Genomic DNA, 23527 nt, shown 5'->3' with positions numbered 1-23527 from the left:
CCCCTCCTTTCCCACGCTAAGAGCCGGTGCGACGCGTGCCCGCACGCACCAGAAGCGCCAGATAAGCGTGGCCATGATAGCGCACCTCTCATCTCTCCCTCTCTCTCGAAGTGAATCCTGGAGGTCCAAAACCAGGTCCTGAGACCGTGGTTTCGACCCCAGCCTCTCTCTGCACCCCCATGCATGCCATGGTGGATCACCGGCGCTCCCAAGTCGGCTCACTATCGCGGGCCTATATATAGCCCCTCCCCTCGCTCCAAAACCCCTCACTCCACCTCACCGAGACCTCAATCACCTCCCTAGCCATCCCATTGAGCAAGCAGAGCCCCGGTGCTCAAGATCGACCGAGGCCCCTCCGCCTCGGAGCTCCGGTCGATCTCCAGCTCCACGTCAGCTCTCACGTCCCTCTGCTCACCAAAGCACTCCCCGTGACCCCAGGAAGCTTTCCCCTCTCTCCCCCGAGAAAATCCGTGCACGTAGCTGCCACCTCCACCTTCACCCGAAACCCCTCCACCGTGCCAACCTTGTCACTGATGAACAAGAGCCCCTCCACCGTTGACTCGACCATCAGCAGGTAGGCGACGACGAGCCGGACCCATTCCTGCCGTCACTAGGGCCCGACGACGTCGGTAGCCACGCCAGCATGCTCCTCCTCCTCTCTGGCCAGAGGTAGGAGATGACCCCGACAGGTGTGCCCCACCTGTCGGTGGCCCATCTCTCTCTCCCTCGTTGCCCTTAGCCACTGACCGTATGGGCCGACACGTCAGGTTCAAACCTGACGACGCGCGCGCCTGGGCAGGCTGGTTGGCTGGCCTCTGGGCCAGCCCAGTCCCAGGCCAAGCCAGGCCGGGGTTGTAGCCCTTTTTCTTTTTATTTAAAACCTAGTTTTAAATGATTTTTGTAAAAAGATTTATCTAGTGAAAACTTATAATTCTTCCACTGTTATTTTTCTAAAAATGTGTAGTATTTAACAGAACCCTTGGATGAATTTTTGCAACAACTATTCTGTTTTATAATAATAAAAAGAGTTAATTTGGAATTTTTTTGCTTCTGTTAAATTGATTTTAAAAATATTGTTTAACCAAAACCAGAGACAAATATTTTAAAAATAACAATGTGGATTTATCAGAATTAAACAACATTTTTAAAGTGACTTTATGAACTGTTTTGGAGTGAGCTACTTATTTCTTTTTATTTAAATTGACGATAGAAAACCCGCGTGACGAAGGAGTAGGACTTGAAGACCCCGAAGACCCCAGAGACCTAGCTGACCAAGGCAAGGAACCGTTTGACCATGTCTAAGCATATGTTATATTGCATGCTAGTTAAGCAAATATTTCCGTTGCATGTGATCATAAGTATTGGTAAATCATTGAAGTGATGTTACCTATGGCTCCTCCGGAGCACTTGCATTTTGAGCATGATCCTACCACCTATGAGGATCACACTAATGACATGTTGACAAGTAGAGATAAGCATAGTAGCATGAGCATGGTGATGGTATAAATCAAAGGTTTATGAAAACCCCATCGGGTGCCACTAATGCCCGAGGGTCATGATGAGTTAGGTGGCCACTTTTGGTGAAGTGGTGCACCGGGTATTCTGAGTGAGTATGGTTTCAAAAATGGGAATAGATTTATGATGTGTCGACCGTCCCAACCTTACATGTACGACCACGTTACCCCTTTATGGGACGGGGCTTTGTTGATTACTCTGGTCGGTGCTAGCAAAGAACAACATTACTAGTGGCGGGAGTGATGTGTGGTCACTCTCGTGATGGGGTCGTGCCAGGTAGGGCGACTCTGTGGTTTTTACGTGTTCCAGGAACACTATTGGTCCCCGCATGGTTGCTACTGTCCAGAGTCGATGCTCGTAAGATGTACAACATGTGGGTTGGGTACCAATCGAGTGGACCTCTTTGTCTAGTATCATCGGGGGAAAGGCATTGAACGGGTACTTACCTCGGGTATGTTATATACCACGAGTCGTGGATGACACGGAAGTTTTCTGGATCTCGTGCGTCCAGTGTACTACCTCTGTAGAGTGTAAAACTATTCGAATAGCTGTGTTCACGGTCAATGACAGTTGGGTGGTGCTGCTTAAACTACGTCCAGTCGTTTCTGCATAAACCAAGTGTGTGTGAGTGTGTGAGTTATTATGGAAGTGTTGATATGACCAAGTTTGGTGACTTGGCAAATAGGGTGAACCCGGAGTGTTCAGCTGTGACAGCCCGAGACCGGCGTTCCAGAAGATTCCCCTATTTTCCGTTGTTGGCATGTGTTTATTTTTATTTGTCGCATGATCATCGCATCATGCGCATCATCTCCATTGCATCGGTATCCTGTTGCCGCCAGTTTTCAAAACCTGCATCCGTTATTAGTTGTCGGTTCTCTCCGTGTTCGTCGTTGACCGTGTTGAGCCGACCACAGAAGCATGCGCCCGCGGCATCGTTTAAACCTTGTTTTTAAAAGTGTGTATAAAACTTTCTCTAACTGGATTGAAACTTGGCATGCGGTCTTATTTTGATATAGGTAGGCCGCCTACCAATATTTGTCGCAATCGGAGTCCGTCTGGTACCTGAACGGTCGACCGTAGCGGCATCGTATTCGGTCTATCGTTTGACGTTTTTTGGTGTTTAAAAACTCGTTGCTGGGTCACCCATTTTCCCTATCGTCTCGGGCTAGACACTCTACATAGCCACTTAGCCTTCCCCGGTTTTGAGATTGTTTGATTCCGATCGTACAATTGAAACCGGGGCGAAAAACTGCTAAACCTAGCCCCCCTTCCCTATTTAAACAACCCCACCTACCTAATCTAGCCCCTCACCCACTCTCTTCCTCGAAATCCATGCCCCCACCTAACCCTAGCGCAGCCAACCTCCCTCGTCTCTCCTCCCCAATGCCGCCGGCCCGCGAAGCCCATCCGAGGCCCGCCGGGCCCGATCCGCCACCGCCACCATCTCCTTCGGCCGCGCCCCTGCTCCCCTGCCTCGCGCCCTGGCCTCTCCTCGAAAGGCACTCCAATCGCCGACCATGAGCGCCGCCCCGCCACCCTCCTCGGTCCCCGCGCCGTCCCTCGCCGCTGCCGCAGCCCGCCGGCCGGCCAGATTTGGCGAGGCGCACCGGATCCGCCGCCGACCCGCACTCTAGCCGCCGTGGCCCGCGCCTGCACCTCCTGGCCAAAGATGGGCGCCGCCATGCCTCGACTCGCGTCTGATCAGGAACAGGGACCCAGCCCGTTGACCGTGCTGCCCCGTGGGCCGCGTCGACCGGCCCCCGCGCAGGCCCAGCACCCCCCGCGCCAACTCTATCTGAAACTGTGTGTGGTATGCCATTTTGTGAATTCTTTTCCTAGTGATCCATGCTTCCATGCTAGATGTTATTAGTAGTATGTTGTAGTGCATATTTCCCTCTACTGTCTCATGCCTTGTTTGAGCATTTTGGATTTGTGTAGATTGTTGTTCGAGGGTGTAGAAACTGCCATGTTGTTGTTTTGGGCAGATTGTAGTGATTTCTTGTTTAGCTTGTACTTGTTGAACTATTGCTCCATTTTGATCGTGTCCTATATGAAACTTTCTTAGAATCTCGTGTAGTTTCATATTATCTTTCTCTTTGTATGTTTTGGGATGCTTGTGACTGTTGTTGCATACATATTGCATTCATGCCATCATATCTTGCGGTGTTCGTATCTTTTGAACTGTACCTCCGTTGGAGATGTTCTCTATTTGTAAATTGATTGAAATGACGTGTAGTTTCATGCGAACCTATTTATTTTGCTTCTTAACAAATATTTAAACGTGTTAATTCAGATCTGGACAGAATTATAAATCAACATATGAGGTCATCTCGGAGATGCTATATGTCGCTTCCGACCTCATTTAAAATGCCTAGATAGGTAGTTTAATTATGCTTCACCTCTTGCCATGTTTAACAACATATAATATTGTCGTTTACCTAATGGGGATAGAACTAAATAATTCTTATATGGAGTTTCGTCAATATGCTACTCGTTGCATATTGAACTTCACTTAATGTGTAGTGTTTGATGGTTGTGAGTTGCCATGCCATGTCTTGCATATATTCAACTGGCCATGCATCATATGTGGATTACATCTTGTCATGCATGTGCCGTGGTGAATATCGTGTGTTGATGCTTGTTTCCGATTTCCTTCTTCTTAGATAGAGTTCCGCAAGTGTGTCGGAAAGTGAGGACCCGTTCTACTACATCGGTTCGTCTGCTTCACGGAGTCATTCTTCTTCCAAGCGGGATCTCAGGCAAGATGACCATTTCCCCAGATAACATTACTATCATTGCCATGCTAGTATTATCGTTTCTGTCGCTATGTCTCGTTGCCTACCACCTGTTAAATATCAGCCTCCCAATTTTGCCATGAAAACCTTCAACCTATTCACAACCTATGAACGTGCAGTTGCTTCCATGTGATAACCTGGGTTCCTTGTTATATCACCCTATTAAATGATGTTTAATTTAATGCACCTATATACTTGGTAAAAGGTTGAAGGCTCGGCCTTTCTAGCCTGGTATTTTGTTCCATCTTTGCCCCCTTAGTTTCGGCTACCGGTGTTATGTTCCATAATTGAGCGCTCCTAACACGATCGGGGTTGTTATGGGGACCCCTAATTGAGTGGGCCCATAACCCACAGGTTTTTCCCAGGATCTTATCTGGCTCTTGTAATCTTTTCGGAGCTCCCTAATTCTTTCAACTACGATGTAAGTATGAATTTCATCAGTCATATTCCTTCTTCAAGATCGCTTCAAATTTATTTTCTTCATTGGCTCAACTTTTCCTTGTTCTTATTCCGGAGTGTCTCAGTTATTCTTGGTGGTGTTCTCCTCATCGTTCTCAGCTTGGAAGACCGAAGAGGTGTTTTCTCAAATCTTGGTTCATTCTCTTGAAGATTCATCATTTCAGCTTGTGGCATCATATGGAATTGTTCGCAATCATGAGAATCCCTTTCTTGCTCTCCGGTGCATTTCTGAGTTGTTTTCTTTCTTGATCCTCCGAAGGCCATCATTTTAGAAGATTTCTTCGTTCTCAGCTTTCAGCTTTCGTTCTCAAATTCTTCTAAATTGTTGTCTCTTCGTTCGTGTCTCAATTATTCCGGTGCCTTGTTCAATCTTTCTCTCAGGTGGCTCATGAAATAAAATTCTTTTTCCTCAAGGTGTTCTCCAAGATTCTTGTGGTAGTAGTTGTCTTTTTCTTCTTCGTTCTTTCATGCCAAGAGCTAGTTTCTATTCTTTCTAATAGAGGCTTTGTGATGGTGCTCTCTTCAATCTATCATTATCTTTTCAAGATCATATTGTTCCCTTGTTCAATTTAGTTGTTTGTTGTGGCACCCCGATTCAGCGAATCGGATTACCAGTGTTTCCAACCCAGAGATCATGTCTTCTGGAAACACTGAACAACTTGGAACAAAACTGAACTGACTTTATTGATAGAACAAGGTGACAGGTACATATCTTACAATGATAGTGAGGCCAAAGGCACCCTTGGTGCTACAACAGTATCTACATTATTTATGAGACATAGTGGGGCCTCGAAGCTACTAAGTACTTCTACAGCGTAGCGGAACATAGCGGCAACTCCATACACAGGGACACTGCTGTGGACACTTCCTAGTACGCATCCTCAGGACCTCCGTCCTCGGCTTCTCCTGCATCTGGCATGATACGCCAAGTGAGTACTTGGAATGTACTCGCAAGCTCATAATAACCAAGAAATGCAGCAAACAATAGCATGGCAACAATTAGGAATAATACCACTTGGCTTCATAATATCCACTTACTCATGTCCGGGGTTGTCTCACAACCACCGGAATGCTTATCAAGTATCTCCATTCAATTGCAGGGTTCTTCCATCATTACTAACATCCACACGGTTGAGCATCTCCTAAGGCCTGGTCGGGCTGTCCATTACTATGGACACGGCTATTCGAATAGTTTTGACACAGTGCAGAGGTTGTACACTTTACCCACACTCTGGAGCACTGACCTCGTGATCCCATTCGGGTGGACCAGCACTGCTCCAACGAAACTTGCCTGACCCGTGACTCTCTCATCATATCCCCAGCAACCACTCCCTTCTGGAGTCCTGCCCTGGGTGGCCCTGTGTCCTCATGACACCTGCCACCATCGTGGCCAAACAAAACTTTCCCAACCGAGGACGGGCCCAACTCAACTTAACTGGGCTCACAGGGTTATCACCGCCCATCGGACCAAGGTAGCACGCATGCATAACCCTCCCTCTTTGGGGATATCAGTGAGAGATCACGCGGACAACCCAAGTCACGGCCTTCCCATACCGGCAAGAGGTGGTTGTACGATTATGCCCGGTCAGGTCACTCATGATCATCCACTATGCCATAGTAACCATAGTGATTTATAACCATACGCATATATATCTATATGATTATTTATTAAATGATTATTTCTTAACAAGTTAAGCAAGTATAATGCATGAAGGTGTGGGTTATGCTATGCAAAACTACATCACATGGATATGATGGCTTGCCTTGATCAGTGGGTTTGTTCAAACACTCCTGGTCTTCAAAGTTTCCCTCTGAAAATGTGTTTGAAATAGAAAAAGAAAAGGAAAGTCATTAAATACCTTTTTATTAACCAGAAATTCTATGAGTGTGGGAAAATACCAAAATTTACCAGATTGTAAAGAAATTCAATACCAACTCAATGAAAAAAGAATCAATTGATTTGGACTTGTAAATAAAAAGATTTAAATGGTCAAAGTTTCTATTTAAATCTGGAATAAATAAAAGAAAAGAAATTCCTGGGAGGGGCCACGTCGAAGGCGTAAAGTGGAGGGGCGCCTCCACTTACCGCTTCGGCCGCAGGCCTCAGACACTGGCAGGTGGGGCCTTCCCTTTTAAAAACATAGAGAGGGGAGGGGAACAGAGGAGGGCGGCTCACCATCGGCGCTCACCACTGATACAGACGGCGGTGGGGCTGGGAGAGGACGGGAATGGATCGGGCTCTCGACGGCGGTTCCCCTTGTACCCATAGCTCCTCCGGAGGTGGACGGACGGCGTCGCCCCTTATTCTTAGGCGGGTGGAAGCTACGGTGGTCATCGACGGCGACGGTTCCAGTAGGGGTTTGGCTCACCGAAGGCTCGAGGAGGACCAGAGAGACGAAGGGAATATGATGCAGGCCTTGGATTCGACTGGGAAGGGCGGAGGTGGCTGGTGACAGAGGCAATTTGGCGGCGGAGCCTTTCGCCGGAGCAGAGGGAGACGAGCTCCGGCTCTTGCTGGGGGTCTCAATGGCTAATCGAGGGGTGGAGGGGAGGGGTGATGCCTAGGAGGGGTTTGGGCAACGCCTTATATAGACCAGCGACGAGCGCTGCCGAGCTCTCCCAAATCGGCGAGGCTCGTGCTTGCCACTGGAGCAAGGACGGCGAGCTGGCTGTCGCGGCGTGGAGGTGAGGTGATGGAGGAGGACAGGGGAGCGACGGGACGGGTCCGGAGCCATTAATGGCTTGCGGACGATCAAAGTGGTCGAAGCCCACTGTGTTGCCCGTGGAGGAGCTTGGCTGGGAGTGTCGGCGGCCCTCTCCGGCGACCCAGAGGCTTTGGGAGGTGCCACGCGGCTACCAGGGACCTCATCGGCGCTCAGGACAAGGATAGGGCAACGAATGACGGCTCGGGGCGGCTCGGCTATCACTGGAGTTGCGCAGAGCGCGCTCTGTGGCATGCCAGTACCGTGATTACCACGGTTGTGGCTACCCTCATGCCACACAGGCCTGGAGACCTTGTCCATTGCGTCGACCAGCCTCCCTTTAGTCGCCATCCACTGCTTGCCTAATCATACACTCTCTCCTGCGACTAGGAAGATCAATAACAGTTTCTGTCTATAGACTTTGGGTCGTTTTAGAGCTCAACTGGGTTGGGGTTGGAGCAAGATAAGATGTCTAGGAGGATTAGCATAGAAAAGACTCTAAACTGGCAAATATTGGCAAGGTTTGAAGATCAAATGAATATAGTTCCTTTGAAAACCATCTTTCTGGTCCAGAACACAAATGAGCTCCTAGCACTCAATTTCAAGCTTTGCTATCAGTGAGATTTGGTGGGGAGGTGTCATTTGCTAGTGCACACATGCCCAAAAATTTGTAGCTCCATTGTGCACTCCTAGCTAGCACTTCCTTCACAAGGGTTCAGTTTTAGCAGTAACTTAGCAGAGTGTTTTTGCTCAAAATTTGTATTGGACCATGGGATGTTTTTTCATATTGGAACCATATATGATCCCTAGCATCTATAGGAATTTATTGGGAATTTTCCAAAACAGGAATCATGGGGTTGCTTCACAAAGGGACAATTCTGGTCAGAAAAGAAATAATTATTCTGGCCACATTCTCCATTGGACAAAGAGATATTTTTGAATATTTTGAAATCATATGGTATTGAGAAGATGTTGTAAAAATTTTGGGTCTTAAAGCTCATCCCAGCTATAGGTTGCTTCACAACCCATAGTGATGCCATAATTACCAAAATAGAAAAAGAGAATTATTTGATGGAATAAAATATTGCAAATAAATCTCAGAAAGGTCTTAGTAAGAAGCAAAAGGTTTTGGGTTGTTTGAGACAAGAAATCAGAGACTTCATAATCCAACTTGCTTTGAGAATTTGAAAATCCACCAAATTGCAAGTGATCTTCAAAAATATTTTAAAAAGAAAAATTTTGAAAAATCAGGGTGTTACAAACCTACCCCTCTTAGGATGAATCTCGTCCTCGAGATTCGGTTGCTCAGGGAACAAGTATGGATATGCGGATCTCAAGAAATCTTCTCTCTCCCATGTAGCTTCTTCCTCAGTATGGTGTTCTCATAGTACCTTATAAAACTTAAGCACCTTACTCCTGGTAGTTCTTTCCATCTCATCCAAGATTCTGACGGGTTTCTCCTCATAGGTCAGATCCTTAGCCAATTCTAGCTCACTCATATCTGCCTGCTTAGTTGGAGGTGCAATACACCTTCTTAGGTGTGAGATATGAAAGACATCGTGCACATCTGACAATTCGGGCGGTAGCTCTAACTGATAGGCGACCGATATATCTCTTGCGATCACTGGAAAGGGACCGATATATCTCGGTGCAAGCTTCCCCGTGTGCGAAACCTTCTCACTCCTTTCATGGGGGTTACTCGAAGATAGGCATATTCTCCTGGTTCAAAGGTCACATCTCGGTGCTTTGGATCATAGTAGATTTCTGACGGGACTTTGCTACCTGAAGGCGTTCCTGAATATCCTTGACCTGTTTCATGGCCTCCAGGATCAAGTCGGTTCCAAAGATGCGACTGTCTCCTGTTTGTGACCAATTCAATGGGGTTCGACACTTCCTGCCATACAATGCCTCAAAGGTTGACATCTTCAAGCTTGTCTGATAGCTATTGTTGTAGGAAAATTCTGCATAGGGTAGGCTATCTTCCCATTTGGGCCCATGGGTGAGGGCACATGACCGAAGTATGTCCTCTAGTATTTGATTCACTCTTTCTGTTTGTCCATCCGTCTAAGGGTGGTATGCGGTGCTGTGTTTTAGCATGGTTCCCAAGGCTTGGTGTAGTCGTAGCCAGAATGCTGAGGTGAATAGAGAGCCTCTGTCTGAGGTGATTGACTTGGGTACCCCATGTAGGCTTACTATCCGGGACATGTATAACTGTGCCAGTTGGTTGGCGTTGAAGGTAGTCTTTACCGGAATAAAGTGGACTACCTTAGTGAGCATATCCACAATGACCCATATAGCATTATTGCTTCTTGTTGACTTGGGTAGTCCGACAATGAAGTCCATGCATATGTCGTCCCACTTCCATTGGGGTACTGGTAAAGGTTGTAGTAACCCCGCGGGTTGTTGGTGTTCCGCCTTAACCTTGTTGCATATATCACAACAGGCGACATAATATGCTATATCCTTTCGCATCCCTAACCACCAAAATTTCTTTCTCAGATCTTGGTACATCTTCGTACCTCCTGGAAGAATAGAATATGCGGAATCATGCGCTTCTCTGAGTATTTGTTGTCTCAGGCTGTTTTGGTCGGGGACGCATATCCGTTTTTCTAACCATAGGATGCCTTGGTCATCTACACGGAAGGATTTGTCCTTCCCTTTTGGCAGTGACTCTTTGATCTTCTTGATTCCTTTGTCTGATCCTTGAGCTTTCTTGATTTCTTCCATTAGGGTGGGGGTAATTTCCAGGGTCTCTGCGGTAATTGGACGACATAGTATCATGTTGAGACTAATGAATTCTTCTTGCAGTCTCGAATGCATACTTCCCAATAATGCATTTATTGTAATTGGCTTTCGACTAAGAGCGTTTGCAACCACATTGGCTTTTCCCGGATGATAGTTGACCCAAGGTCATAGTCCTTGACTAGTTCAAGCCATCGTCGTTGCCTGAGATTCAGATCGGGCTGGGTGAAAATATACTTAAGACTTTTGTGGTCCGTATATATCTCACACTGTTGTCCAATGAGGTAATGCCTCCAAATTTTCAAGGCATCAACCACGGCTGCTAGCTCCAAGTCATGAGTGTGGTAGTTTTCTTCATGCAGTCGTAGCTGTCGGGATCCGTATGCTACAACCTTCCCTTCCTGCATCAGTACACCGCCAAGTCCTCCTCGGGAAGCATCACAATAAATGTCAAAACTCTTGTGAATATCCAGAAGGATTAAAACAGGTGCGGTCGTTAGTCTTGTTTTCAATTCCAGGAAACTGCATTCGCATGCTGTTGTCCATACGAATCTCTGGTTTTTCTTGAGCAATTCCGGCAGTGGTTTGGCTATCTTGTAGAAGCCTTCTATGAATCGTCGGTAGTAGCCTGCCAATCCCAGGAAGCTACGAACTTCGGTCACTGAGACTGGTTTTTTCCAGTTTAGCACTGATGTTACCTTGCTGGGGTCGATGACCACACCTTGTTCTGAGAGGATGTGTCCCAAAAATCCCACTTCCTTTAGCCAGAACTCGCATTTACTGAACTTAGCATACATTTGATGGGATCACACTCTTTCCAAGATAGCACGGAGGTCACGCTTGTGATCCTCTTCATCCCTAGAATATATTAGGATATCATCGATGAACACTACCACAAATTTGTCTTGGAAATCCATGAAGACCTTGTTCATCATGCTCATGAAATAGGATGGAGAATTTGTCAGTCCAAATGACATGACTGTAAACTCATACATGCCATATCGGGTGGTGAACGATGTCTTAGGTATATCTTTCTTTCTGATTTTTAGCTGATGATACCCAGCCCTGAGGTCAATTTTGGAGAATACTCGTGCTATACTCAACTGGTCGAATAGGTCATGATGCATGGTAGTGGGTACTTGTTTTTAATAGTGACCTCATTTAGCTGACGATAGTCTATGCACATTCGCAAACTTCCATCCTTCTTTTTGACAAACAATATTGGTGACCCCCATGGTGAGATCCTTGGGAGGATGTATCCTTTTTGCAGTAATTCATCCAACTGCTTCTTTAGCTCTGCCAATTCCGGTCCTCGCATACGATAGTATTTCTTGTAAATTGGGGCAGTACCGGGAACTAATTCGATTGAAAACTCCAACTCCCGGTCAGGTGGCATTCCTGGCAATTCCTCGGGGAACACATCTGGAAATTCACATAACACTGGAATCAAGTTCATATCCGTCACATCTTCTTGGTATGCCATTTCGTTCCTTGTCTTCATGTTGTTGGCGTTAAAATGGACGGTTTTACCGGCCGGATTAACCAGCGTCACAGTTCTGGTGGCACAATTGATGCACACTTGATGGGGTGTCAACCAGTCCATCCCTCGTATTACATCTAATGCCGAGGATTCGATGGAAATTAGTGCAGCTGGAAAAGGTAGCTCCTTGTATTCGTATTTCTAGATCCCGATATACGAGATTTGTTCTGAGCATAGAGCCAGGGGATTGTACCACCATGATTTTATCCAACAATGAAGGGGAAAATTGGTGTATGGCGGTAAAATTCCTCGAAATAAATGAGTGGGAAGCCCGAGAAGCAAATAAAACTATTGTTGGTATGTTGTTAACAGAGAACATACCGATAACGACTTCTGGAGGTTCGCATGCTTTTTCGGCAGATATATGATAGACGCGTCCTTGATTAAACTTAGGGTTAGGGCGGCGTCCAATAGTGTTGACCTGCGGTTTGATGTCGAAGGATGGTTTTCCGCCATTGGTGGGGCACTGCTTTGCATAGTGTCCACTTTGGCCGCAAGTGAAACAGGTGTTATTGCGGTGACAATCCTCTAGCACTGGCTGTTTGTCGAAGGCCTCATTCTGGATCACTGTCTTGTTAGTGTTGTTACTGATAACCCACAAGTATAGGGGATCAATTGTAGCCTTTCGTGATAAGTAAGAGTGTCGAACCCAACGAGGAGCTAAAGGTAGGACAAATATTCCCTCAAGTTCTATCGACCACCGATACAACTCTACGCACACTTTATGTTCGCTTTACCTAGAACAAGTATGAAACTATAAGTACTTTGTAGGAGGCGATAGGATAGGCTCGCAAGAAAGTAAAGAACACGTAAATAAAACTAGGGGCTGGTTAGATAAAGAAACAACTACGAGTGTCTAACGAGTGTGGAAAAGTGGTGGTAGGAGTTGCGCAATTGTCCCTAAGTAATTGACTACGTTACTAGATCGATAGAAAGTATCATGTGGGAGAGGCCCTTGCTAGCATGTCATCCCTTACCTGGAATTCTATGCACTTATGATTGGAACTATTAGCAAGCATCCGCAACTACTAATGTTCATTAAGGTAAAACCTAACCATATCCATAAGATATATTGGTCCCCCTTCAATCCCATATGCATCAATTTCTATGCTAGGTTTGAAGCTTATGTCACTCTAGCATGCCAATACATAGTCCTATCAACATACAACTTACCCTATGGTGTGATCCACGCGCGCTATCATATGATGGGCACCAAAGGACAGCAACATAACCACAAGAAAATTAAACCAACCATAGCAATTCATCAATCACCGATAGGACAACGATAATCTACTCACACGTCATAGGATAGCAACACATCATTGGATAATAATATGTAGCATAAAGCACCATCTTCAAGTAGAGGGTACAGCGGGTTGCGGGAGAGTGAACCGCTGAATATAGATGGGGGAAGATGATGGAGATGTTGATGAAGATGACGGAGGTGTTGGTGTAGATCGCCGTCACACGATGATGTCCTGGGCGGTGTTCCGGCGCTGCCGGGAGAGAGGGGGAGAGAGCCCCCTCCTTCTTCTTCTTCCTTGACCTCCTCCCTAGATGGGAGAAGGGTATCCCCTCTGGTCCATGATCTCCATGGCGGCGGAGGGGCGAGCGCCCCTCCTAGATTGGATCTCTCTCTCTTTGTCCTTCTATTTCTGCCCTCCTAGATTCTACGTTTCACCGTTTCTTGAATTACCGGAGATCAATAACTCCGATTGGGCTGAAATTTTAACACGATTTTCTTCCGGATATTATATTTCTTGCAGCAAAAGAAGGGCTCAAACCGCCTTAAGGAGTGGCCACAAGCCTGCCAGCCGCTGCCGTACCTCCTGGTGGCGGCTACAGGGCTTGTGGGCCCTCCGTGCATCACCTCGCTTTGATTCTTCTTCCCAAAAATCACAAATATTCAATAAAAAAAATCCCCGTAAGTTTTTATTCCGTTTGGACTTCGTTTGGTTTGGATATTCCGCGAAACAAAAAACATGCAACAAACAGGAACGGGCACCGGGCACTGGATCAATATGTTAGTCCCAAAAACAGTATAAAGAGTTGCCAAAAGTATATGAAAGTTGTAGAATATTGGCATGAAACAATCAAAAATTATAGGTACGACGGAGACGTATCAGCATCCCCAAGCTTAATTCCTGCTCGTCCTTGAGTAGGTAAATGATAAAAAAGATAATTTTTGATGTGGAATGCTACGTGGCATAATCTTGAACATATAATCTAATCATGGCATGAATACTAAAACACGAGTGGTTCGAAGCAATAGTCTATCATTTGACATAAAGACAATGATATTTCAAGCATACTAACAAAGCAATCATGTCTTCACAAAATATCATGGCCAAAGAAAGTTATCCCCACAAAATCATATAGTCTGGCTATGCTCCATCTTCCCCACACAACGTATTTAAATCATGCACAACCCCAGTTTTAGCCAAGCAATTGTTTCATACTTTAGTGTTCTCAAACTTTTTCAACTTTCATGCAATGCATTAGCGTGAGCCATGGACATAGCACTATAGGTGGAATAGAATATGGTGGTTGTGCAGAAGACAAAAAGGAGGAGATAGTCTCACATCAACTAGGTGTATCAACGGGCTATGGAGATGCCCATCAATAGATATCAATGTGAGTGAGTAGGGATTGCCATGCAACAGATGCACTAGAGCTTAAAAGTGTATGAAAGCTCACGAAAGGAACTTGTGGGTGTGCACCCAACTTGCTTGCTCACGAAGACCTAGGGCAATTTCGAGGAAGCCCATCATTGGAATATACAAGCCAAGTTATATAATGAAAAATTCCCACTAGTATATGGAAGTGACAACATAGGAGACTCTCTGTCATGAAGATCATAGTGCTATTTGAAGCACAGGTGTGGAAAGAGGATAGTAGCAATTGTCCCTTCTCTCTTTTCTCTCATTTTTTTGTGGGCTCCTTGGCCTCTTATATATATATATATATATATATATATATATATATATATATATATATATATATATATATATATATATATATATATATATATATATATTGGTGGGCATCTTTGGCCTCTTTCTTGTAAATGGGCTTCGCTGGCCTCTTTTATTTCCTCACATGGGACAATGCTCTATTAATAATGATCATCACACTTACAACTCAATACTTAGAGCAATGATGACTCTATATGAAATGCCTTCGGTAGTGTACCATGACAATGATCTAGCATAGCAATGACATAAAAAACGGACAAGCCATGGAAACATCATGCTAGCTATCTTACGATCATGCAATGGCAATATGGAAGTGGTGGCACATGTCATGAGACGGAACGGTGGTAGTTGCATGCCAATATATCTCGGAATGGCTATGAAAATGCCATAATAGGTAGCTATGGTGGCTGTTTTGAGGGAGGCTATATGGTGGGTGTAATGCACCGGCGAAAGTTGTGTGGTACTAGAGAGGCTAGCAATGTTGGAAGGGTGAGAGTGCGTATAATCCATGGACTCAACATTAGTCATAAAGAACTCACATACTTATTGCAAAAGTCTATTAGTCATCGAAACAAGGTACTACACGCATGCTCCTAGGGGAAAGGTTGGTAGGAGTTAACCATCGCGCGATCCAGACCTCCACACAAAGGATGACAATCAATAAATAAATCATGCTCCGACTTCATCACATAACGGTTCACCATACGTGCATGCTACGGGAATCACAAACCTTAACACAAGTATTTCTACGAATACACAATTACTCACTAGCATGACTCTAATATCAGATAATCATGTCGCAAAACTATTGCAAGGAATCAAACATATCATATTCAGTGATGTATAAGTTTTATGTAGGGTTTTATGACTAACCATGTGAATGGCCAACTCCTGTTAACTCTCTAAATAGGTATAAGTGAAGCATGAGAGTTTAATTCTTTCTATAAAAGATAAGCCACGCTCTAACAAATATAAGTGAAGCAAAAGAGCATTCTACAAATGGCGGTTTTCTAGGTGTAGGGAAACAGGCAATCCAAACTTCAAAAGATATAAGTGAAGCACAAGAAGCATTATATAAAGCCAACCAAGGACTATCTCTTAGCATCATGGTGCATAAAAGAAAAAGGAAAAATAAACAAAAAATACGCTCCAAGCATTTGCACATATCATGTGACGAATTAAAATATAGCTCCGAGTAAAATTACCGATAGATTGTAGACGAAAGAGGGGATGCCTTCCGGAGCATCCCCAAGCTTAGACGCTTGAGTCTTCCTTGAATATTACCTTGGGGTACCTTGGGCATCCCCAAGCTTAGGCTCTTGCCTCTCCTTATTTCTTCATCCATCGTGCTCTCGCCAAAACTTGAAAACTTCAATCACACAAAACTCAACAAAACTTCGTGAGATCCGTTAGTATATTAAAATAAATCACCACTTAAAGTACTGTTGTGAACTCATTATAAATTCACATTAGCATTATATCTACTGTAATCCAATTCCACCATGGTTCATACCCACCGATACTACCCATAGATTCATCAGAATGAGAGAACAATGCATAGAAAACAGAATCTCTCAAAACAGAAAAGTCTATAGCAATCTGTATATTCCGTATACTTCTGGTATCTCAAAAAATCTGAAAAATTACGAACGTCTGGAAAATTTGCATATCAGTCAGCAGCAAAAACAATCAACTCCAAATCTCTTCCATAATAAAAACTAAAATTAATTTCGTGAGTAGAAAGTTTGTGTCTTTTCTCAGCGTGATCAAACAACTATCACCCAAACTAATCGTAAAGGCTATACTTGGCACATTATTTTTTTAAACACAAAGGAATTGTACAAGGGGATAATTATTTTTGTGAGAAACTTCCATGAAATATTCTACATTGTTTCCATGAGCATGAACACAAGTGTTCAAGGTCGACCCTCACTTCCGCAATGCATCACCTTTCATTAGCTTCTCTTTTTGAAAGAGTTTTAAGTTCCCCTCTATATTTTTTTTGTTTTTAAACTAAATAAAAGCACTTAACAGAAATAAATGACTCTCTAAAACTTCCGGGTTGTCTCCCAGGCAGTGCTTTCTTTAAAGCCATTAAGCTAGGCATAAAGTGCTCAAGTAATGGATCCACCCGGATCCCAAGGTATATCAAAGCCAATTTTAATTAGCAATGATTTGAAATTTAGTAGTGAGCACAAGGTAACATATATCAAGCACTGATGAAGTCTAACTCTCTTCCTATGCATTGGCATGTCGTAACAGAACAATTCATGCACATCAAGTAAAGGCCAATACATAGCATAAGCAGTTTCTTGCAATTTTATCGTATTGGAAACATAGAGAGGTGGAGATGTAGTTCCTCTCTCATAATAATTGAAAGTAGGAGCAGCAAGCACATGCATATTATATTCATCAAAATCATCATGTGTAACATAAGGAACTATAGCTAGCTCATCTTTCATAAGCATCATTCATATTGGCATCATGGCCACAAGCGTAGCAAGCATCAAGTTCATCAAAAATGGATATTTCAAACGAATCCAAGGGATCATAGCATTCATCCTTCGGTAAGAACGAAGGGAAATTAAATAATGTATGAGTAGAAGAGTTACTCTCATTAGAAGGTGGACACGGGTAGCTAGTCCATTCTTCCTCCTTTTGTTCTTCGCTCTCCTCGTCATCTTTTTCATCTAATGAGCTCACAATTTCAGAATTTTCTTCTTCCATAGTTTCCTGCAAAATAATAGTCTCTTCTTGGGCAGCATAGGATTTCTCCTTAAATCGTTCAATATGGGAATTATATTCATAATTAGTATAACAATAACGAAGCATAGCCAAATTTTCAGATCGGTAAGGAGCATCATCATTATCATCATACCTTTTAAAGAGAGCCTCAATTTCATAAGCACCCATAAAAGCAACAAACTCTTCTATTTGATCCACATCATAGTAATCATATATACCATTAGCATAAGAAGCCAAGGTTCTATGATCATTAAACTCACAAGAAAAGGGAAGGTGTGGAGCCTTCATCCTAGAGCAACAAGTAACACCATGTCTCTTGCATAGTTCCCAAGCATACCATTTCAACAAATGGATTTGATCCCATAAAAGTTTCCCTTTTTGAGTCAAGCGATAATCCCTGAAGTATTCACGTTGATCCAACGTGTATCCCATTATATAATTGAATGGGGCTTTCTGACGATTATTAAAGAAGCACATAATATTTTCCACGTAACGAGCATCGAGGGTTTTAGGAGGTTCCCCATCTCCATGAGTAGCAAGTACACCTAATGTTTTTGGTATTTGATGTTCCATATCCATAACTAAAGATAAAGAACAACTTGGAACAGCAAATAAATCTACTTAGTGATAAAGCAAACAAGCACACACGAGAATATTCATCCCACGCTATTGCTCCCCGACAACGGTGCCAGAAAAAGGTCTTGATAACCCACAAGTATACGGGATCAATTGTAGCCTTTCTTGATAAGTAAGAGTGTCGAACCTAACGAGGAGCTAAAGGTAGGACAAATATTCCCTCAAGTTCTATCGATCACCAATACAACTCTACACACACTCTACGTTCACTTTACCTAGAACAAGTATGAAACTAGAAGTACTTTGTAGGAGGTGATAGGATAGGCTCGCAAGAAAGTAAAGAACACATAAATAAAACTAGGGGCTGGTTAGATAAAGAAACAACTACGAGTGTCTAACGAATGTGGGAAAGTGGTGGTAGGAGTTGCGGAATTGTCCCTAAGCAATTGACTACGTTACTAGATCGATAGCAAGTATCATGTGGGAGAGGCCTCTGCTAGCATGTCATCCCTTACTTGGAATTCTATGCACTTATGATTGGAACTATTAGCAAGCATCCACAACTACTAATGTTCATTAAGGTAAAACCCGACCATAGGAATAAAATATATTGGTCCCCCTTCAATCCCATATGCATCAATTTCTATGCTAGGTTTGAAGCTTCTGTCACTCTAGCCTGCCAATACATAGTCCTATCAACATACAACTTACCCTATGGTGTGATCCACGCGCGCTATCATATGATGGGAACCAAAGGACAACAACATAACCACAAGCAAATTAAACAACCATAGCAATTCATCAATCACCGATAGGACAACGATAATCTACTCACACATCATAGGATAGCAACACATCATTCGATAATAATATGTAGCATAAAGCACCATGTTCAAGTAGAGGGTACAGCGGGTTGCGGGAGAGTGAACCGCTGAATATAGATGGAGGAAGATGATGGAGATGTTGGTGAAGATGACGGAGGTGTTGGTGTAGCTCACCGTCACACGATGATGTCCCGGGCGGCGTTCCAGTGCCACCGGCAGAGAGGGGGAGAGAGAGCCCCCCTCCTTCTTCTTATTCCTTGACGTCCTCCCTAGATGGGAGAAGGGTTTCCCCTCTGGTCCATGATCTCCATGGCGGTGGAGGGGCAAGAGACCCTCCTAGATTGGATCTCTCTCTGTGTGTCCTTCTGTTTGTGCCCTCCCAGATTGTGCGTTTCACCGTTGCTTAAATTCCCGGAGATCCATAACTCCGATTGGGCTGAAATTTTAACACGATTTTCTTCCGGATATAATCTTTCTTGCGGCGAAAGAAGGGCTCCAAGCGGCTTAAGGAGTGGCCACAAGCCTGCCAGCCGCCGTTGTACCTCCTAGTGGCGGCTATAGGGCATTTGGTCCCTCCGTGCATCGCCTCACGTTGATTCTTCTTCCCAAAAATCATAAATATTCCAAAAAAATCCCCATAAGTTTTTATTACGTTTGGACTTCGTTTGGTATGGATATTCCGCGAAACAAAAACATGCAACAAACAGGAACTGGCACTGGGCACTGGATCAATATGTTAGTCCCAAAAATAGTATAAAAAGTTGCCAAAAGTATATGAAAGTTGTAGAATATTGGCATGAAACAATCAAAAATTATAGATAAGACGGAGACGTATTAGTTACTATTGTTCCAAGTGGGCATGTAGACTGTGGTGTTTGGTTGCCAGGTATGTGTTGGAAATATGCCCTAGAGGCAATAATAAATTGGTTATTATTATATTTCTTTGTTCATGATAATCGTTTATTATCCATGCTATAATTGTATTGATTGGAAACACGATACTTGTGTGGATACATAGACAAAACATTGTCCCTAGTAAGCCTCTAGTTGACTAGCTCGTTGATCAAAGATGGTCAAGGTTTCCTGACCATAGGAAAGTGTTGTCACTTGATAACGGGATCACATCATTAGGAGAATCATGTGATGGACTAGACCCAAACTAATAAACGTAGCATGTTGATCATGTCATTTTGTTGCTACTATTTTCTGCGTGTGAAGTATTCATTCCCATGACCATGAGATCATATAAATCACTGGCACAGGAGGAATGCCTTGTGTGTATCAAACGTCACAACGTAACTGGGTGACTATAAAGATTCTCTACAGGTATCTCCGAATGTGTTCTTTGAGTTAGTATGGATCAAGACTGGGATTTGTCACTCTGTGTGAGGGAGAGGTATCTCGGGGCCCACTCGGTAATACAACATCACACACAAGCCTTGCAAGCAATGTGACTTAGTGTAAGTCACGGGATCTTGTATTACGGAACGAGTAAAGAGACTTGCTGGTAAACGAGATTGAAATAGGTATGAGGATACTGACGATCGAATCTCGGGCAAGTAACATATCGAAGGACAAAGGGAATGACATACGGGATTATATGAATCCTTGGCACTGAGGTTCAATCGATAAGATCTTCGTAGAATATGTAGGATCCAATATGGGCATCCAGGTCCCGCTATTGGATATTGAGTTATATGGTTGGTTACCGAATGTTGTTACCGCATCGGGTCATGTCTACATAGTTCTCGAACCCGCAGGGTCTGCACACTTAAGGTTCGGCATTGTTTTATGCGTATTTGAGTTATATGGTTGGTTACCGAACGTTGTTCTGAGTCCCGGATGATATCACGGACATCACGAGGGTTTCCTAAATGGTCCGGAGACAAAGATTGATATATAGGTTTGTCTCATTTGATTACCGGAAATTTTTCGGGCATTACCGGGAATGTACCGGGAGTGACGAATGGGTTCCGGATGTTCACCGGGGGGCATCCCACCCGGGGGAAGCCCATAGGACTTAGGGGTGCTGCACCATCCCTTAGTGGGCTGGTGGGACAGCCCAAGAGGCCCTATGCGCACGAATCAATGGAAAAAAAGGGAAGTGGGAAGGAGGAGAAGGACTCCACCTTCCAATCCTAGTTGGACTAGGATTGGAGGAGGAGGACTCCTCCCCTTGCTTCGGCCGACCCCTTGGGGCTCTCTTGAGCCTCAAGGCAGGTCCCTCCCCCTCCCTCCTATATATACTGAGGTATTAGGGCTTATTTGATACAACTTTGCCACGGCAGCCCGACCACATACCTGCACGGTTTTTCCTCTAGATCGTATTTCTGCGGAGCTCGGGCGGAGCCGTGCTGAGATAGATCACCACCAACCTCCAGAGCGCCATCACGCTGCCGGAGAACTCATCTACCTCTCCGTATCTCTTGCTGGATCAAGAAGGCCGAGATCATCGTCGAGCTGTACGTGTGCTGAACGCGGAGTTGCCGTCCGTTCGGCACTAGATCGGAGCGGATCATGGGACGGATCGCGGGATGGTTCGTGGGACGGTTCGCGGGGTGGATCGAGGGACATGAGGACGTTCCACTACATCAACCGCGTTTCTTAACGCTTCTTGTTGTGCGATCTACAAGGGTACGGAGATCAGAAATCCCCTCTCGTAGATGGACATCACCATGATAGGTCTTCGTGTGCGTAGGAAATTTTTTGTTTCCCATGCGATGTTCCCCAACAGTGGCATCATGAGCTATGTTCATGCGTAGATGTTGTCTCGAGTAGAACACAAAAGTTTTTGTGGGCGGTGGTGTGCAATTTTATTCCCTCCTTAGTCTTTTCTTGATTCCACGGTATCGTTGGATCGAAGCGGCTCGGACCGACATTACTCGTACGCTTACGAGAGACTGGTTTCATCGCTACGAGCAACCCCGTTGCTCAAAGATGACCGGCGAGTGTCGGTTTCTCCAACTTTAGTTGAATCACATTTGACCAAGGAGGTCCTTGGAGAGAGGTTAAATAGCAATTCATACATCTCCGTTGTGGTGTATGCGTAAGTAAGATGCGATCCTACTAGATACCCATGGCAACCACGTAAAACATGCAACAACAATTAGAGGACGTCTAACTTGTTTTTGCAGGGATACTTGTGCTGTGATATGGCCAACGACGTGATGTGATATATTCGATGTATGAGATGATCATGTTGTAATAGTTAATATCGACTTGCACGTCGATGCTACGGCAACCAGCAGGAGCCATAGGGTTATCTTTAAACTAACGTTTGTGTTTGCAAATGCGTTTACTATATTGCTAGGACGTAGCTTTAGTAGTAATAGCATAGCATCCACGACAACCTCGTTGGCGGCACGACGATGGAGATCATGATGATGGGGATCATGGTGTGGTGTTGGTGTAAAGAAGATCATATCGGTGCTTTGGTGATGGAGATCAAGGAGCACTTGATGATGGCCATATCATGTCACTTATGAATTGCATGTGATGTTAATCCTTTATGCACCTTGTTATGCTTAGAACGACGGTAGCATTATGAGGTGATCTCTCACTAAAATTTCAAGCTCAAATTGTGTTCTTCCCGACTGTGCACCGTTGCGACAGTTCGTCGTTTCGAGACACCACGTGATGATCGGGTGTGATAGAGTCAACGTTCACATACAACAGGTGCAAAACAGTTGCACGCGCGGAACACTCGGGTCAAACTTAACGAGCCTAGCATGTACAGACATGGCCTCGGAACACAGGAGACCGAAAGGTTGAGCATGAATCGTATAGTTTATATGATTAGCATAGAGATGCTTACCACTGAAACTATTCTCGACTCACGTGATGATCGGACTTGAGATAGTGGATTTGGATCATGTACCACTCAAATGACTAGAGAGATGTACTTTTTGAGTGGGATTCTTAAGTAATACGATTAGTTGAACTAATTATCATGAACATAGTCTATTGGTCTTTGCGAATTATGATGTAGCTTGCGCTATAGCTCTACTGTTTTTATATGTTCCTAGAGAAAATTTAGTTGAAAGTTGATAGTAGCAAACTTTGAGGACTAAGTCTGTAAAACTGAGCATTGTCCTCGTTGCTGCGTAGAAGGCTTATGTCATTAATGCACCACTCGGTGTGCTGCACCTCGAGCGTCGTCTGTGGATGTTGTGAACATCCGACATACACGTTTCTAATGACTACGCGATAGTTCAGTGCAAAATACTTAATGGCTTAGAAGCAAGGCGTCGAAGATGTTTTGAAACGTCACGGAACATAAGAGATGTTCTAAAGAGATGAAATTGTGATTTCATGCTCATGCCCTTGTTAAGAGGTATGACACCTCCAACAAGATTCTTTGTCCACAAAGTAAAGGAGAAAAGCTCAATCGTTGAGCGTGTGCTCAAATTGTCTGAGTACGACAATCGCTTGAATCAAGTGGGAGTTAATCTTCCAGGTGAGATAGTGATGGTTCTCTAAAGTCACTGCCACCAAGCTGTGAGAGCTTCGTGATGAACTGTAACATATCAAGGATAGATACAACGATCCTTGAGCGATTCACGATGTTTTGACACTGCAAAAGTAGAAATCAAGAAGGAGCATCAATGGTTGATGGTTAGTAAAACCACTAAGTTTCAAGAAAGTCAAGGGCTAG

Source organism: Hordeum vulgare, chromosome 6H, assembly GCF_904849725.1.
Source record: "Hordeum vulgare subsp. vulgare chromosome 6H, MorexV3_pseudomolecules_assembly, whole genome shotgun sequence".
In the NCBI taxonomy this organism is placed as follows: domain Eukaryota; kingdom Viridiplantae; phylum Streptophyta; class Magnoliopsida; order Poales; family Poaceae; genus Hordeum; species Hordeum vulgare.
The sequence above is the reverse complement of the archived record's forward strand: the minus strand, read 5'-3'. Positions refer to the sequence as shown.